The sequence below is a fragment of the Notolepis coatsorum genome, assembly GCF_963971535.1.
Source record: "Notolepis coatsorum genome assembly, chromosome: 4".
In the NCBI taxonomy this organism is placed as follows: Eukaryota; Metazoa; Chordata; class Actinopteri; order Aulopiformes; family Paralepididae; genus Notolepis; species Notolepis coatsorum.
In genome coordinates, this window is record NC_140168.1 from 23,647,299 (window position 1) to 23,666,543 (window position 19,245).

At 40.8% G+C, this 19,245-nt stretch overlaps 1 protein-coding gene across 1 annotated transcript in view; it reads left to right on the plus strand.

The window, feature by feature from the left end:
- Nucleotides 1–19,245, plus strand: part of LOC311226972 (uncharacterized protein) — an 89,953-nt gene that overhangs the window by 46,035 nt on the left and 24,673 nt on the right. The gene's annotated exons all lie outside the window — the stretch shown is intronic.

Consider the following 19,245-nt stretch of genomic DNA (forward strand, 5'->3'; position numbering starts at 1 on the left):
CAGTATATTTCATTCAGTCTTTGCTGCCCTGTAACGTAGGGCTGAGCCCAAACGTTCGAAGGTTTTAATATTGCATATAAGTTGCGATTTTTGTGTCAAACGTTTTCAAGTATTAACATCACTAACATGTCACAAAAGCATGTAGAATGTATATTTTCATCAATACGTTAGTTTAGCAATAGGTTAAAAGTGCCATTAGATAGTTTTAAGTTTTCGATTTTCTGAAGTCTATACCAAGACGGCAACCATTTTGGAAAATTTTAACCATGGGAATTGTAGTCTTTTTGCGGCCATTTTGTGGAGGGCATCAATAGACCACCGCAACACTTCCGGGATTCTGAAATCGGGGAGGAGATAGCGGGCGGAGCATATGAATGAATGTGGATGAGAACCGTGATGTAAGTGGTTGCAGATACGGCTGTGGGGGTGCTAGAGACATGATCGAATAGACTTTTATGCGCCTCAATCTCCTGAACACGGCGTGACCCATTCCTAATCGATCAGAACTAAATCGGCAGAGCTTTTTGCCCATTTTAAAGCACCTATTCCGCATGCACATGCGCAGAGTGCCCATGGAGTCTGGACGACGCGAGATGACGCACGAATGAATGTGGACTGTTCCATCAGAGGGCGGAGCTTCGGTGGTAATGTGAGTGGCTACAGACCGCTGCACTTAAATATAAACATTAGTCTACCTGGAGACTCAATGAGGTAATTGTAGATGTCGCCATAAGACGCGTCTGGCCATTTAGTGGGATCATTTTTTCATTATCCTGTTCGGCTGAAAGGACACTGGCCACCGAAGCTCCCCCCTCTGATGGAACAGTCCACATTCATTCGTGCGTCATCATGCATGCGGAATAGGTGCTTTAAAATGGGCTTTTCTCTGCCGATTTAGTTCTGATCGATTAGGAATGGGTCGCGCCGTGTTCAGGAGATTGAGGCGCATAAACGTCTATTCGATCATGTCTCTAGCACCCCCACAGCCGTATCTGCAACCACTTACATCACGGCTCTCATCCACATTCATTAATTTGCTCCCCCCGCAATCTCCTCCCCGATTTCAATGTAACGCGGGGAAGTGTAGTGGTCTTATAGCTCAGGGCTCCAGACTAACTTTTTTCACCACCATCCCAGAACCGTCCCGAAATACAGTTTTAACCGTCCCAAAGTGAATGTAAACCGTCCCAATTTTTTTTAAATATATATAATCTATCAACGTCGATTTGATCATATGGGGACATATTTTGTGCTGATAATGGCACACAGTGAGACCAACTGTGTACCGTACCTTTTTATTATTGTAAGCACAAAGATAATAAGCAGCTATAACTAGAACGTGTCGATAACATACAGTTCCAATAGACTAACATTACACTTCTGTGATTTAAATGTGTCCTTACCTTAGACTCAGGGGTTGTATTGTTAGATGCAGTTCCCTGTTGGTCATTTTTTTTAATAAATATAATGTAGTTGTATTATCTGCGAGACATCGCCACCACACAACAAGTCAAAATGCTCGCTATCTGCAAACAGCTCCACTGTCTGTGTACTCTGCTTTGGTCAAATCACATTCAGCATGCCATCTTCGCAGTGTTGTTCTGAAGCATGATAGCTAATTAGCCAATGTTCAGCTGCAAAAACGAATAATGTAAATTATGTTATAAGACATTGATATCAGGAGCTATCTGTAGCTATTGCTAGCCGGCTAGATGACGTTAGACAATGCATCATATTTAGTTTACTGGGTCATTTCGTTAAACCAGTGAGCTAATGTTAGCTACCTAGCTAACGGAGGTCTCATGCTGGCGCATCACTATCATTCTTAAACTGAAATGCGCATTTGTTGATATCAGGAGGAGCTATCAGTAGCTAGCCAGTTAGACAACGCCTCATGTATTAAACAAAAAATTGTTGACTGTGTAGTTTTGTTTAAACAGTAACGTTAGCTCGGTAGCCCCACTCGGTAGAACCCACCTCACCCCTGCACACTTTGCCAACCTAGGATGGCTTAGAGTAGACAACAGAGTACAGCAACTTGCAATGGGCCTGGTCTACAAGATACATTACACGACCAAGGTACCCATGTACATGTCAAAATACTTCCCAAAGGTCAGTGAATACCACGATCACAACACCAGAGGGAGCTCCACAAATCATGTAAAACCCAGATTCGGCTCAAACAAGGGACTAAACACGTTTCGCAATTATGCCACAACAATGTGGAACGCCCTACCCAAAGCTGTAAAGGAATGTAAATCACTACCCACCTTCAAAAACACTCTCAAAGAACACCTACGGGAGACTGCAATTCAAAACTGGCCCCTACAAATGTCCTAACCCAGTTGTACAATAAAGACCAAGCATGGCTTTGTCAGTATTCCAATGTACAGCCCCACCCAACCCCACCCCACCTACCCAACCTCCTCCAATGTACAGTTTCCATGTCAAATGTATGTCAGTATTCCAATGTACAGTGTGTGTCCCCCCCCACCCAACCCCCCCCCCCCCCCCCCCCCCCCCCCCCCACCTCCAATGTACAGCCCCACCAGGGGCGGATTTAGGATTGTAGGAGATCCGGGGCTTAGCCCAGATGCCCCCCCCCCCCTTTTTTTTTTTTCCTTTTTTTTTCCTTTTTTTTTTAATTTCTTTTTCATTTTTTTTTTAGTTTTTGGGCAGGCAAGGGGTGGTTTGGAGGGGGTCCGGCACAACCCCCTCCACAACAGATTTTTTTTGAATTTAATGAACCTGTACGTGCAATTTCCTGCAATATAGAGCCTTCAATCTTGACCAATAAAGCTGCTCTTTTCACTGTAAAACTCAGTTAACCGGTTAGATTTATATATTGGGGGGGGATATATCATATTTTTCATATAATCAAAAAGTGGTGGAGCAAGATCATACCTTTGCTCCCCCAAGTTCAATAGTGGGAGAGCAGAGATGCTCCGAATGCTCTTATGGCCAGGCGTCTATGATTCACTGATACAAAGTAAAATAGTGCAGTGCAATAAAATAGTTAGTCAAATAGAATAAAATAATGCAATAGTGCATTGCAATAAAATAGTTATCATCGTATTTTTTCGGGAGGCCGGTAAGGAGTGCATTACAGTAGTCGAGTTGGCTTGAGACAAAGGCATGGATCTGGTTTTCAGCATCCTTTTGATTTATAAATGGCCGTACTTTAGCTATGTTTCTAAGGTGGAAGAATTAAGTTTTTGTCAACTTGTTGATTGTGATTTAAAGCTTAGGTCTGAGTCTACCATAACACCAAGACTTAACTCACTCAAATACAGTTAGCAGCTGGATAGACCACAGATGGAAATTAGCTTCTGCTAAATCTGGTGCAAACATATTTTCATGTAACAATGATGAATTAAAAACCTTCTGGCAAGATGTTATTGATCTGATCGATCAAATCTTATCAAAGAAGTTGCCATTGAGTCCCAAGCTTTTTATTCTTGGTTTATATCCTACCACCCCACATCTACAACGCAAAGAGTTTAGATTTATAGATATGTGCATATTACAAGCAAAACGTGTAATAGCTCTTAATTGGAAAAATGTTGATGGACCAAGAATTGGTATGTGGATTAAAGAAATGGCTTCAAATATGTCAATGGAAAAGATGGTGTATATTGTTAGACGTAAACAAAACATTTTTGATAATGCCTGGGGACCATTTGCGTACTTCTTAAAGCATAATACGAATGTTGGGAACTTGCTTCAACAAGAACGGGATTAGGGGGAGTACTGTGGGACAACTCTTATTATTGTATAAAAACGACAAGAAACACCCTTTACTTAATGTGTAAAACATTTTGGTTGTATTATTATTTATTTATGTTTATTTTTTATTTAAATCTGTATCCTTATGTGAACCTGTTTTTGAAGTTAATTATTATTTTGTGTGGGGTGGGGTTAGGGGAGGGAGAACGGGGTGAAAATGTTTGCTGAATACTGCTCTGCTGATATACATGTTGTAATTTGCAAACTAAAACCCAATAAATATATTGTTTAAAAAAAAAACAATGATGAATTGTAAAAAAAAAAAAAAAAAAAAAAAAAAAATTTATTTTTTTTAAATAGATTCGGGGCTTTTCAGAATACATCCGGGGCTTGAGCCAGGTAGCCACCCCCTAGCTCCGCCCCTGAGCCCCACCCCACCTACCCAACCTCCCCCAATGCACAGTTTCTATGTCAAATGTATATACTCTTCTTCTGGATTTTTTTAGTATCACAAACAGTACTGTATTTGAAAATCTGGTATGTCATAAATGTATAGATGTAGCAGTACTGTCTATCTGTATGTCATGTGTGTCATATGATGAATTGAAAATGGGGGACCCTGATGGAAACATGATGAAAGTCTTTCTCAGGTCTGCATCCTCTTAACAATTGTATGTATTGAGCTGTACTGTACTGTACCCATTCTGCAATCTGTTAATAAACTTTTCAATCAATCAATCAATAGCTAACGTTAGCTCACGAGCGATAGCTAGTTAGCCAACGCTAGCCAGCACTTGTGAAAACGAATGCCAAACTGATGATATCAGACGTTGATATCAGGAGCTATCAGTAGCTAGATAACATTAGACAACGCCTCATGTATTAAACAAAAGTGAATAGATGACTGGGCCATTTTGTTTAATGCTTGTTATGTTGAAAGAGGAGCTCTGAGGTGCTCATCCACTCGACTCTTGCCAAGGGTTTGTTGACATGCCACGGGTCTGGGAGGCCTGTTGCTTAATAACAGCGGAACAGTGCAAAAATGCTTCCGCATTCGTCACCGCACGCCACTACGGTAATGCGCCTTTCATTTTCCTTCGCCCAGGTGCGTGCACCGGCGGCGTGCTCGCTCAGGTGCGTGCGCCGGCGTGCTCGCGAGGTGCCCGCGCATGCGCATGAGATCCCGCCTTGGTTCGATACATATAACACATTATTGGTTCAATTTGGTTACATATTAACACGCTTTGGCGCTTTGGTTCAATTTGGTTAATCACCATACACGTGATGGACGCAGCAGGCGATCACTCCTATTGTTATTCAGCTGCGCCGAGGTACATGATTGATTGATTGATTGATTGATTGAGCAACATGAGCTAACTGCTGAGCTAACATGGAGCTAACACGCAGCTAACTACTGAGCTAACATGAGCTAACTGCTGAGCTAACATGAGCTAACTGCTGAGCTAACATGGAGCTAACATGCAGCTAACTGTACATGATTGATTGATTGATTGATTGATTGATTGATTGAACATGGAGCTAACATGAAGCTAACTACTGAGCTAACATGAAGCTCATAGTCTCCCAGTCCCTCCACTCTGCAGTAAACAGACATCACTGATATAGAGTGTCTGGTCAGTAACATGGGTCTAGAACCCACCTCACCCCTGCCCACTTTGACAACCTAGGATGGCTTAGAGTAGACGACAGAGGCGTAGTACATTTTCCTTTTTGAAAATCATCTGACATGAAGATGGAACACATTTTTGTTGTTAATATTATTTATATTACTGGTAGTTCATACAAGACATTATCCTCTCAAAACATTGAAGCTCATAGTCTCCCAGTCCCTCCACTCTGCAGTAAACAGACATCACTGATATAGAGTGTCTGGTCAGTAACATGGGTCTAGAACCCACCTCACCCCTGCCCACTTTGACAACCTAGGATGGCTTAGAGTAGACGACAGAGGCGTAGTACATTTTCCTTTTTGAAAATCATCTGACATGAAGATGGAACACATTTTTGTTGTTAATATTATTTATATTACTGGTAGTTCATACAAGACATTATCCTCTCAAAACATTGAAGCTCATAGTCTCCCAGTCCCTCCACTCTGCAGTAAACAGACATCACTGATATAGAGTGTCTGGTCAGTGTGGGATATTTGTAGATATCCTGATGAAGAATGTTCTCAGTCAACCGAGGCTTGGATAATAACAAGGGTTTATTAACCAAACAGATAGAATTACATAGAGAGAATGGCTGAGGGCTTCCCCCCAGGTGATCAGCTGAAATGACCCAGGTAAGAAGACCTCGATTGTGGTCGGGAGGAGCCCTTTATAGTTCAACAAGGGGGGTGTGTGGTCCCATTTGATAGGTCAATTGGGGGGGGGGGTACAGGTTTGGGGAGAGGAATGTCTTATTCCACAGAGAGGGGGGGGGGGTGTATTTACATGAGGACATATTATACCACAATACTCACTTTTCTTTCTTATAATGTGGGTGAGATTAATGTATAATATACCAGGATTGTTTGGAACAGGTAAAAGTGAAAATAGAAAACAATTAAAATAATGAAAATTTTGGCCGGTGTGATGTTGGTTGGCATAACAGTTTAAAATAGTATTATTTATATACATGATTCATGACATGATCGACTGGACTGCGGTCTGTGTTATTTTGATATCAGAGATGTGGGAATAGATATCACCCTTTTCTTTTATTAATCGCTCAAAATACCTATATCAATGAGTGGTCCTCAACTCTGATATCAAACAACAATTAACATAATCATTAGAAGCTATAGCTGTGCAAATATCTTGGCATACCTTCAGTCGTTCATGTCGTGACTCAGGGGAGCTAATGTGATGGTTGTACATACAGGCATCGTAATAAACCAATTAAATACATGCACTGTCTCTGTGTGGTCAGAGTGCACAGGGTGAGAAAACAAAATTGTGTGCATAATTATTAGGAATAGGATTTACACATAAGGCTAATGTGTACAAAAACATTTTAAACAACCGTTAACCTGGTGGTTAATAAAACTAACATGATTGATTATGGGAAACTGTTCAAATTATGGGGGAAGAATGCCACGTCATCTTTAGCTTCGGCTACCACGAGGATGGTCTCGGCTAACGAACAGGCCTGACCGCTATTGGACTGAATAACAAAAGGACGATAGACGAACACACCGAAAGATCATTAGAATAGACTCTTCAAGGACGATACATCTGATAACATCTGATTATGAGGTTCTGTTTATAGCAATAAAACAACGCTTTTCCTCATAAGGTATTTCACGGTGTCGAAGTGTCGAATTCTTACGGAGGTGGAGAATTATTATGGTTTGTGGATTGCACTAACGGGGGAGATAGGATCTTATCAGCCAGTGTCGGAGACGTCAGGACCATTAAAATGACAACGCAGAGGAATTGGATGGAGAGCCAAAACAGATGAAGACGTGATACTGGCCAGTTTGATCAGGATCTTACAGGGTGGTGGGGGGAGAAACACTGACGGGACGCTGAATGTGATTGGACCAGAGTAGCCAGACACAGACAGTGTGGAGCAGTGCAGCCGGACAGGCAGAGCACTGCTTGCAGAGGAGACAGCGGAGAATTTCGAGGATGCCTGCCATACGCACTGGATATATTTTCGTTCCACTTGGTATCACTCCGGAATCTCACGTTTCAACCAAGTCACTAACGTAACGTTGCTGTCATGAGCCTGCGCTATGGTAGCCTACAAGTGATAAAATAAATAGTACTTCCAACTCGCACAAATAAAATTTTCTGAGACCTACGTGCTCAGAGTTTTTGAATGCTTTCCCCGACGTGTATATTATTGCGGGCATATTGGATTTAAGATTGGAACACTCCAGAACATACTGGAACATTCAGACAATGTAAAAATGACATATTGGAATAATCTAGAACATCGAAGCATTCTTTGATATATGGAGCATTCTGGAATATCAGCAATACATGGTCATTCATTCTACCAGAAGCCCCTCGGGGGAATAATCAACAGCTATCTAGATGCAGAACCACAGAGCCATCATAGCCGGCCGGCTGAAAGATCACTCTACACAACGATCATCGCCCACCCCGGTCGGGGGAAATGCTGCATATACGTATTTAAAAATTGTTTTTTATTAATGGGAAATAATTTCACTACTTCTCCAATTAATACTTTAGATGTTTAAGCATAGCAATGCTCTTTTAAGATCTAAGTTAATGTTCTCTTCCTTTTACTTGTTTTTTTTTTTTTTTTTTTTTTCATCCGCTCTCTCTGATTTATTGAGGCTCTCTCTTCAGTTCAATACCTTCATATTATTCATGGGTTACTATAAATTACTATAAATTACAAGTTCATATAAAATGTAAGTGATTAAGGCATGACAATTGAAGCTTATTTTTGGTCTTTATTTTTAGTTTATCTCATTTAAATTTTTATTTATTTATTTTTTACGGGTAAGTGGCCAAGCCACAGTCGACATTCTACTTATGGTAGAATTTAGAGTGTTAGATCCTATGGTATACATAGGAATGTTAAGGATAATTGGATCATTCTGGGATATCCGGTGGTGCAAGGGAGAGAGTCATACGCAAAGGTTGTGTTCATGGAACACAATCCTGTACGACTCTCGGTGGGAGGGAAGGGTAGGGGATTTTTATTTGTATATATGTATGTTTTTAAGCTCGGCTCTCAACGGGACCTCACTAGTGGGATGTATATCTATTATTGCCTCGCACTCTAGAAGCATTACCAAAAATTACAATGCAACATGTATAGACTATGGCTAGTTTGAATATAATGATATGGAACACCGGGGGAATAAATAACCAACTCAAACGCAAAAGCGTGCTCACACTGATGAAAAAAGAACATGTGGACATTGCTCTGCTAAGCGAAACACACATTCTAGGGAAAGACATAGGTAAATTAGCGGACAACATATACCATAATATCAGTCACTCCTCTATTGGTACGAGAACTCGGGGTGTAGCAATAGTCGTTAAACGTAAGTTGAATATTGTACTAAAGGGAGTATGGTCTGATGTAGAAGGTCGGATAACTATAGCTAAGATTGAACATAAGAACAGGAAAATAGCGTTGATAGCGGTATACGCCCCAAATTTGTACGAAGAAGATTTCTTCACTACACTAACCAATGCAATGTTAGACATTCCCGATTACTCATTTATAATAGGAGCGGATTTTAATGCCATCTGGAACCCAAGGATAGACAAATCTTACCTCGCCTTTTCCAGCGAACAAAAGAATTCATCGAAGGCATTAAAGGATTGGTCAAAGATTACAGGTGTAAAGGACTTATGGCGGTTACTTAATCCCACGACCCGAAAGTACTCTTGTCGATCTGCGAGACATAAGACACTATCCAGAATAGATTATGTCTTTGCATCACAGAGACTATTTGATAATTATGAAGTGGAAATGATACCCAACGCACTATCAGATCACTGTTATTTACTCCTTAAAGGTACATTTGGTATACTATCCTCCCGAGCCCCAAGATGGCGATTTAACTCGTTGCTGCTTAACGACAAGGAATTCATTACACAACTCAAAGAAGCTCTTATAGTATTCCAACGGGAGAATGCAAACTCGGTGCAAGACCCCAGAATAATATGGATGTCGGTAAAGGGAATGATCAAAGACTTCACGGATAGCTTTTCCTCCAAAATGCGCAAGAATCAAAGCACAAAACTGGATGAGCTGGAAACGCTTTACTCAACGTTATTTAATTCTCTGAAATACAACAACTCAACTCGACTAGAAAATCAAGTTAACGTACTAAAAATAGAGATCAATGACATATACAGACAACAATCGGAAATACAAATACGCAGCACAAGACAACAGCAGTACTCCCATGGTTCCAAACCCAGCCACCTATTAGCCATGCGATTAAGAATTAATGCAACATTTGCAGATATAACTACCATTAGAGCACAACAAGTACTTGTAACAGATCCTGTAAAAATAAACGATACATTCAAAGTATTCTACTCCGATTTATATAAATCAGAAATGACCTTCGATCAAAACAAAATGGACACATTTCTTAATCAAATTATTCTCCCTAAACTTTCAGAGGATGACGCTAAACAGTTAGAAATACCGATCACACTAGAGGAACTCAAGAAGGCCATAACCGCAATGAAAAGTGGTAAGGCTCCAGGAAGAGACGGTTTCCCATCAGAAATGTACCTTTCTTGTTGGGACATAATTGGCCCCTTATTACTAAATATGATCTTATACTCAGTCAAGGAGGGGAACTTCCATAAAATTGACAATATTGCACTCATAACAGTCCTCCTTAAAAAAGACAAAGACCCCAACGAGTGCGGTAGTTATAGACCTGTAAGCCTTCTCGGAACAGATATCAAACTGTACTCTAAGGTATTAGCCATCAGATTACAAAAGCATATGACGTCTTTAGTTCACCCGGACCAAACTGGCTTCATAGGAGGCCGCCTGATCACTGAGAACATAAGACGTATACTGCACGTACTTGATGCCGACAAGGAGGACACCATACCTAAGGCGATGCTGTCCCTGGATGCTATGAAGGCCTTTGACAGGCTGGAATGGTCGTATTTGTGGGCAGTGCTAGAAAGGATGGGGTTAGGAAAAGGATTCATCGATATGATTAAAGTATTATACAAAGACCCATCGGCCATGATTACAACAGGCACAATCATCTCTGAAATATTTCCGGTATCACGCTCTGCCAGACAGGGTTGTCCTCTTAGTCCCGGACTGTTCAATCTATCATTAGAGCCTTTAGCACAATATATAAGACAATCCCAATCCATAGAACCTATCGTAATCAAGGGCACACAACAAAAAATGTGTTTATATGCGGACGATGTAATATTGTTCATGAAAAACCCCAACACCACATTGCCTCATCTGCTCAAGTTGATTGAGGACTTTGGTGATTTATCGGGATTTAAGATAAATTGGCCGAAGTCGGCTTTCCTTCCACTTAACACCCCTGCAAAAAAAGATACAACCCTCCCAGGACAGATACCGATGGTAAAACATTTCAGATGCTTGGGAGTGGAAATATTCCCTACCATAAGACAAACGGTGAAGCACAACTACACAAAAATCCAAAACAAAATCAAAGACGACCTTGATAGATGGGCAAAACTTAAGAACACAGTACAAGCACGGATATCAATAGTTAAGATGGATGTACTACCTAAAATCAACTTCTTCTGTTCAATGCTACCGTTACCCCCTCCAGAGGGTTACTGGAAAAGATTACACTCCTCCACATACAAATTTATTTGGAATAACAAACCACCACGTATAAAAAGATCCACCGCACAGAGAAATAAAGCAGATGGTGGCATGGCATTTCCAGATTTTTTCCTATATTTTAAGGCGTACTCATTAAGTCCATTGACAACATGGTTTGACTCCCAAGCATTAGCATCTTGGAGAAAAATAGAAGAAAACATAGTAGCCCCACATAGACTGAAGGACATAGCATACACTAAACTACCAATCAAGCACTGTGAACGAAAATGTGGCCCCATAATTACTCATGCGATCCGGATATGGTGTGAATCACAAAAAAAAAATCCTAACCCACAAGAATGGCACAATCATACTCCCTTATTCAATAACAATGCTCTCTTAATTGGAAAACGACCTATAAGATTCCCTATATGGGAAGAGCAAGGCATACACTCATTAGGGGATGTTTTTAACAAACAGGGTTTTTGTAGTGATAAAGAAATACGCAAAAAATTTAATCTCACCAAGTCCACATGGCTTTTTCACAAACAGTTAGAGCTATGTTTGAAGTCTCACGGTGTTCCATTAGACAGACCAATTGAACACCACAGATACCACAAATTCTTCTACTCAAGAGAGACATCGAGAGGTTTTGTTTCAGAATTTTATCATCAATTACTAACGTCCTCGTATGAAACCCTCCAACTTGACTCTGTCTGGAGGAGGGATATACCAGACCTGGAAAATGACTTTGATTGGCAAGGAGCCTGGGCAAATGTCCGACTTACATCAAGGAACCCGGATCATCAACAAATCAATCTTAACTATATTCACAGGACATACTTGACTCCTATAAGACTGTGCCGAATGGGGCTCAAACAAGATTCCAAATGCACCCAATGTACAAATGGGGACGAAGGGACATTTATGCACATGTATTGGGACTGCTCACCAGTTAAGGCATTCTGGAAAGATGTGACCCAACAAATATCAAAACTCGTATCTTGGAATATACCTGTACACCCCTCGGTATTGCTGTTGAATGATGTTTTTGAGTTTGCAGTGAATCCACAGCTAAAGAGATTGGTTTTATCGGGTATCACAGTAGCCAAAAAGCTGATCGCATCACGCTGGTTTCAACCGGAAAAAATGTGCCGTAAAGTTTGGTTTCTTACATATCTCGATGTAATTTACCATGAAATATCTACAGCAAGAATTCTGGGTCTCAATGAATCCAAAATGTCAATGTGGTTAGAAGTGGTGGAGAGAATAAAAGCTAGCTTATAATGGTAGTGTCTGGTTAGGTGCGAGGGATAGTGGAGGTACTTCTCAAGGTGGGGTCCGGGAGGGGGGGGTTCGAGCTGAGCATATGTGTGTAGGTTTTTTTTTTTTAGATAACAGGTATTATGGGTATATCTTATATAAAACAACTAACCAAAAGGTGATCTCATTGGATGTGCCCTGACAATTAATGCTTGTATATCTTATCGTGTGTTGTCATGTTTGTTTATATGTTTGTTTAAAAAAGAATAAAAAAATAAAATACAAAAAAAATATATATATATATATGCACATTTTATAATGATTCTTGATGAAATTACTTAGGATTCAGTTGTATTTAACCTGAGTTTGAGTGTCACTTTCATCTGTGATTGCCTCAGTTTTGTTGGTCTTTACTTAGAATCAGGCAATTTTCTCCATTTCTTTATAAATGAGGAGATAAAACGTCTTATGCATCGCTTCTGTATGTAATTCTAGTGCATATATTATCAACTGTTCACCATACAGGTGCAAAACAACAATGTTACATGTCCTCTTCTATGAGAGAATAAACCAACTGATTCTTTCTTGTCTGACAATACAATTTTGTAACCTAAGTAATTCAAATGTGATGTAATACAGTAACACAGTAAAATTTAAATAAATACATAATAATGTGGACAATGTGGCGTTCAGATGCCTCTTGGTCCACAGGTCTCTGATGATGATGTCTCTCTTCTTGACGGTGCAGTCGGGAACATTCACTCCTCCATCATTCAGAGGGGGCTTACAGGAGGTCGCCGTCCACTCCCTGTGTACCTTGTCAAGGGTCACCGGTAGCAGTCAACTATAGTGGCCTTGCAGACTCTTTTCCTGGAGCTTATGTTGTTCTCCACCACCATCACATGTCTGCCACTGTGCTCACGCTTGACCTTTATCAGGCCTTGAGGCATGGCGGTAGGGTGGTCTTGAACGTGCTGTGTGGTGGTTGGTCCCCCGCTCCCCGTCATCGCGGTACCAGAGGGGCGAGGGTTTGCTGGTGTAGTGGCCTGTCTGTAGGACGCTCTCTCTCACACGGATGACAATCTTGTCATGGGAATCCACCTTGATGGTCGGGGACTTCAGTTCCCTTTTGCAGATGGTCTGCCGCGGGTCGCTGGGGTGAGGCTGCATGTCGTCCTTTCTGTCTGCTCCCCTTCCTTTGGGGACGTCTGTGTTGTGTGGGCTGGTGGTTCTCCCACGGTTGTTGTCGTCGCCTCTGGTTGTGTCCGCAGCTCCTTGGCGGCGTCCCTGGTGATTCTATGCTGTCGTTCGTGGTTCAGGTTCGTGTCGTCTCACTCGTCCTGTCCTCTCACCAATTTGTGATCTGAGGATGATAAAAACTGCCTTAGAAAACCTCCTCACATAAATGATTCAACGCCTTTCTGCTAAAGAAGAAAATCATTTTGGGATTAATTCAATTCATTGTAAATAAAATCACTTAATTGAAAATAGGAAATGCAAGCCAATTGCATTAGCAGTGATTCCTTATGTCAAGAAGGTCACATTCACTACAATCTTATCAGATCTTGTATCTAACTAGATCTTACAGCATTAGGCTTTAAATAAAATTGTAAATGAATGGCCAAAGTCTTGAATCAGATAAAATAGCTCTTTTTCTTCATAGTCTGTGATGTTAAATTGAAGTAGATCTTACCTGTGTGATGGGTGTGCCTCAGGATACTTACCTCGTCACGCCTTCTCTGGCGTTCTTCACGTCTCAGTGTGGCTCGTCATAATTTAGCATGGGGAAAAACATAAAATCTAGGCAGCCAGTTAATTTGGCATGAAAAACAATCATTCATTTTCTCGTCTACTCTTAAGTAGTATTAATTTAATTACCTCTAATATACCTTGTGCATTTTGATAATCATTGTGTAAATGATTATCCTGCTTTCAACTGATACAAATAAATCTAACCCTAGCTAACCTTACTGTCATGCATTTGTCCTAATAAACTAACCTACACTGTAGCACTCAACACTTTGATGACCATTGTTACTCAGCTGATAGAGTTGTGCCCTTTTTGATGTCCTGTCATACAGACCCTGTGAGTCGCTTTTGGATAAAAGTGTCAGCTAAATGATCAATGTACTTGTATATCTTGTACATTTAGATAATTGTGCTTCAATTTTTTTTTTGGTTGATATTTTGCAGTCATGGAAATGTATTAGTTGTTAAAAGAATAGTTATGAATGTTATTGGTTATAAAGCAGAAAATAGAAGGAGGGGATAGCATGCAAGTTATGTTATTTTGTTAGTATGGGAAATATGGTGCCTTTCATGACTGCAAATTCATCACTATTGTCTGATTCATGTTAACTAAGTGGTTCCATCCATTGTCATGTGAGTCCACCAAGCCTGTGGTCATAGTGCAGAGCATTTGCATTGCTTTGTTTCTCTCACGCCATACCCTGTGGGTTTCAAGTGCCCATTTTGATGTGTCTGCAATCGTCTCACAATTGATTTCCCTTTAGCTCCAAACTGCTTTGTGTTCTAATGTAGATTAACTCAGTCCCTTTCTGTCTCTTCTTTGTCTGTTTGCTTCCTGTAAACACAATTTACATGTGGGTGTTTGGATGCAGATTTGTTTTAAATGGTCAATCGATTGTCTCTCAGCTCCACACCATCTTCGGTTGACATGCAAATTGTTGGAGTTTCAGTCTTTTGTGATACAGGTGTGTTTAAACACTGCTTTGTAATTCAATTTAGAGTTAAATCCGTCTGCCTCTCCTGATTGTCTGCTTGCTTCCTGTAAACACAAAAATATGTTAGTGACGCTTTGACTGTCTGGGTTGTGTTGATTAGAATCCTATTTAAAACTAGCTTTATGTGACTTATAATGTGTAAATTAAAGCAACATAAACATTCAAGTGATCTGAGATAGTTGTAATTTACTGTAACTGAGATGATAGTTGTGTATTGTACAGTTTCTACGTCAAATGTATATACTCTCTTTTCTTGACTCCTTTTGTATCACAAACAGTACTGAATTTGCAAATCTGGTATGTCATAAATGTATAGATGTAGCAGTACTGACTATCTGTATGTCATGTATGTCATAATATGTCCTGATGAATTGAAAATGGGGGACCCTGATGTAAACAAGACGAAAGTCTCTCTCTGGTCTGCATCCCCTTAACAATTGTGTGTATTGAGCTGTACTGTATTGTACCCATTCTGCAATCTGTTAATAAAGTTTTCAATCAATCAATCAAAGCATCTATATTTATGATTTTCATACTCACCGGGGAAAGCTGTTGTGTTGACGTCGTATATTATAATCAAATAGTGGTTCCAGAGGCTGTAGCACGTTACGTGTCGTCAATGCAATGTTCGGCTCGTTTCTCCGGTGGTCTGGGATAATGCAACCCTGGAAACACTCTTCTGCATCTCGCCACCGCAACTCAACATTTCCCAATAGCAGCGCGCACATACATATACAAATAAAACATATACTACACGTGGATTTCACGCACCCTCGGCCTTGGGCACATTAAATTTTACGTTCACCTATGTATGGATAGTTTCATATAAAATCATAACTTCACGGCGCGCATAGCGTGACGTCATCGCTCCAAGCGACGTTCGTGCGTTCTCATTCGCCTCGGAAATAACGCTTTGCAATTCATACAGTATTTTTCCCACGAGCTCTCAATAGCCTGGAATTCCTAAACCAGCGTTTTGTTACCGAATGAACGCGCCTGTGCATATGTGAAACGTAAACAAACTGAAACGATAAAACTATACTTCCCCAAATGGTCGTTCCCGTGGGCCGGTTTTGTTGATTCCGGAAATTACTATCCTAGTTTGTCCCGTGAGTTGCACCTCAATGTTATTCTCTGTATAACGGTAACTCGTCTCCCTATGCTCGTCGCGCTATCCGTCGGTTTCTTTACTCAATACAGCACCGCGGCGGGTTCTATACTGTGCACATACAAACGAGACTTTAAACAGACAAACAAACATTATTACATATAAGTTAACGTGTCTGTATATCTGACTGTATTGGATCGCTGTTCGTTTAGTCGGCCAGCATCTGCTGCGACAAGGCATTTATCCCTTGATATAACTACACATCGTTATTAAAGTCATAACGACCGAACCTGACTTCGAAATTTACCAGCGATATATTAGATTATATATACCTTTTAATCATACTCTCGGTCCCTCGACCCGCGACTAATGTCTCGTTAAATGTACATTCACGTACTGCCGAGGCATCGCCGGTCTCCTTCCCGCTCTCTGTATGATTAATTGATTAATTCAATCCAAATATATCGTTTTCAGGAATGGAAGAGGTTGTGAGCTTAGTTTAAGGTTGCATCTATGAATATATATCGTTACTCTGTTAAATCTAATTAGATTATAACAGCTTCTCGGTCCTAACTTCCCACCTCTTTGCCAAAAGAATCATAGAATAGTTTCTAAGAGAGTAGCGTTTTCCAATGATATCACTCTAATAAGCTCACGTATCTCCTTTTGTTGCCTATATTTTAGCCTGAATTAGACTTGGGTTAGCAATCCGACAACCTTACTGTGTGCCTTAGCTTTTGGTCGGCTCCGACTCGACCTGGAATAGCACTTCAACCTTTGTGCCTAAACTTTTGGGAATAGCACATATAACCCATCCTCTCAGAACCTCCTGATAAGGACCCAGGTGCACGCGCGCCCTGGTAACGATTCTCAATACAGATCAGATATATTAATGCACATTATTCTTACTCAGCCATGATCTCAATATTTGACAACATTCTGTAATGTTCACCTGGCACAGAGAAAAGCGGGAAGGTTTTAATTCCTTGCCATACATTTTTGGTCGACCAACTATTATACTCACTTTTCTCTGTATAGCTGAAACAATACAGCACGCCGGTAGGACGCAAGAAGGTCCGTCACAAGTTCGTAGACGCCAATTGTGGGATATTTGTAGATATCCTGATGAAGAATGTTCTCAGTCAACCGAGGCTTGGATAATAACAAGGGTTTATTAACCAAACAGATAGAATTACAAGAGAGAATGGCTGAGGGCTTCCCCCCAGGTGATCAGCTGAAATGACCCAGGTAAGAAGACCTCGATTGTGGTCGGGAGGAGCCCTTTATAGTTCAACAAGGGGGGTGTGTGGTCCCATTTGATAGGTCAATTGGGGGGGGGGGGGTACAGGTTTGGGGAGAGGAATGTCTTATTCCACAGAGAGGGGGGGGGGGGTGTATTTACATGAGGACATATTATACCACATCAGTAACATGGGTCTAGAACCCACCTCACCCCTGCCCACTTTGACAACCTAGGATGGCTTAGAGTAGACGACAGAGGCGTAGTACATTTTCCTTTTTGAAAATCATCTGACATGAAGATGGAACACATTTTTGTTGTTAATATTATTTATATTACTGGTAGTTCATACAAGACTTTATCCTCTCAAAACATTGAAGCTCATACGCTACTGTTCCTAATTTATGCAAATGACATGTCGTCAGCTTGTGACTGCAACTTGTTCCTGTTTGCGGACGACTCAGCCCTGCTGGTCTCTGACAAGAACAAGTTACAGGTTGAAAAAACCCTCAGCTCGGAACTAGGCAGAATCTGCATATGGCTCGCTGATAACAAACTATCATTACACATGGGCAAAACAGAGTCCATTCTCTTCGGTTCAAATAACAAACTCAGCAAGACCGACGGCTTCTCAGTTACAGTGGGTGACAATATTGTCACAAGGAAAGATGAAATTACCTACCTGGGTTCCATCCTAGAGGCTAATCTCTCCTGTGACAAAATGGCATTGTTGTGGCTGATGGTTGTTTAACACAGCAAGAGACGATATTTCCAATTGTAACAAGTAGGTAATTTATTTAGGAAAAGAAGTTCTTAACAGCAAAAGCTATGGATCGAGCAGAGGATCACCACAGCTTGAACAAAAAACACTCTCCCCCCCAATCCCTCTGCTTGTCCCCTAAATCCCCTCTCAGTCCTGCCCCCCCATGACAGATATGATGACGTATCATATCATGTCAGATCTGACATGACGTACATTAAGATGATACGTAGATTTAACATCGGAGAGAGATAAGAACATTAAGAACATGAAGAGAGATAAACAAGATATGATGTACACACACGATATGATGTAAAACATTAAGAACATTGAAGAGAGAGTGAGATGTGTGTGTGTGTGTGTGTGTGTGTGTGTGTGTATGTGTGTGTGTGTCTGTGTGTGTGCGTCTGCGTACAGACGTATGTGTATTGTATGTGTGTATTGTCACAGGGAATGTGTGTGTGTGTGTGTGTGTCGGTGTGTATGTCTGTGCGACTGTGTGTGTCTGTGTGTGTGTGTGTGTGTGTCTGTGTGACTGTGTGTGTCTGTGTGTCTGTGTGTGTGTGCTGTGTCTGTGTGTGTGTGCTGTGTATGTGTGTGTCCGTGTGTCTGTGTGTGTGTGCTGTGTCTGTGTGTGTGTGCTGTGTATGTATGAAAGAGAGAAAAGAACAAGATATGAAAGCGATACGATGTACGAGATTACAAGCACACAACGTGCCGTACTGAAATGTCCATCTGTCCAAGTTGTTTTAAGAACGTCAGCCAGACCGTCTTTCAGCACTGCTAGTTGACCTATATTAAACTAGTCCACCCCATACACATTTTCCACAACATTCCCCCATTTGGGGCTATCCCTAGTCCCACCCAAACCATATAACCAAGAAAATGTGAACGTCTAACTAAACGAGAAACCATATTTATATAATAAAAGTTTAAATGGCTGATCTAAACAAGAAACCTAGCCATATAATAAATTTTAAATGTCTAACTAAACAAGAAACCTTACTTCATTCACTGGACCCCTAACGGACCAACAAAGGCTGACTACCGTTCTCACAATAAACACAAAACCGCTCAAAACAAGAGTAATAATAAAACCGCTTTGACCCTTTTAACCTCC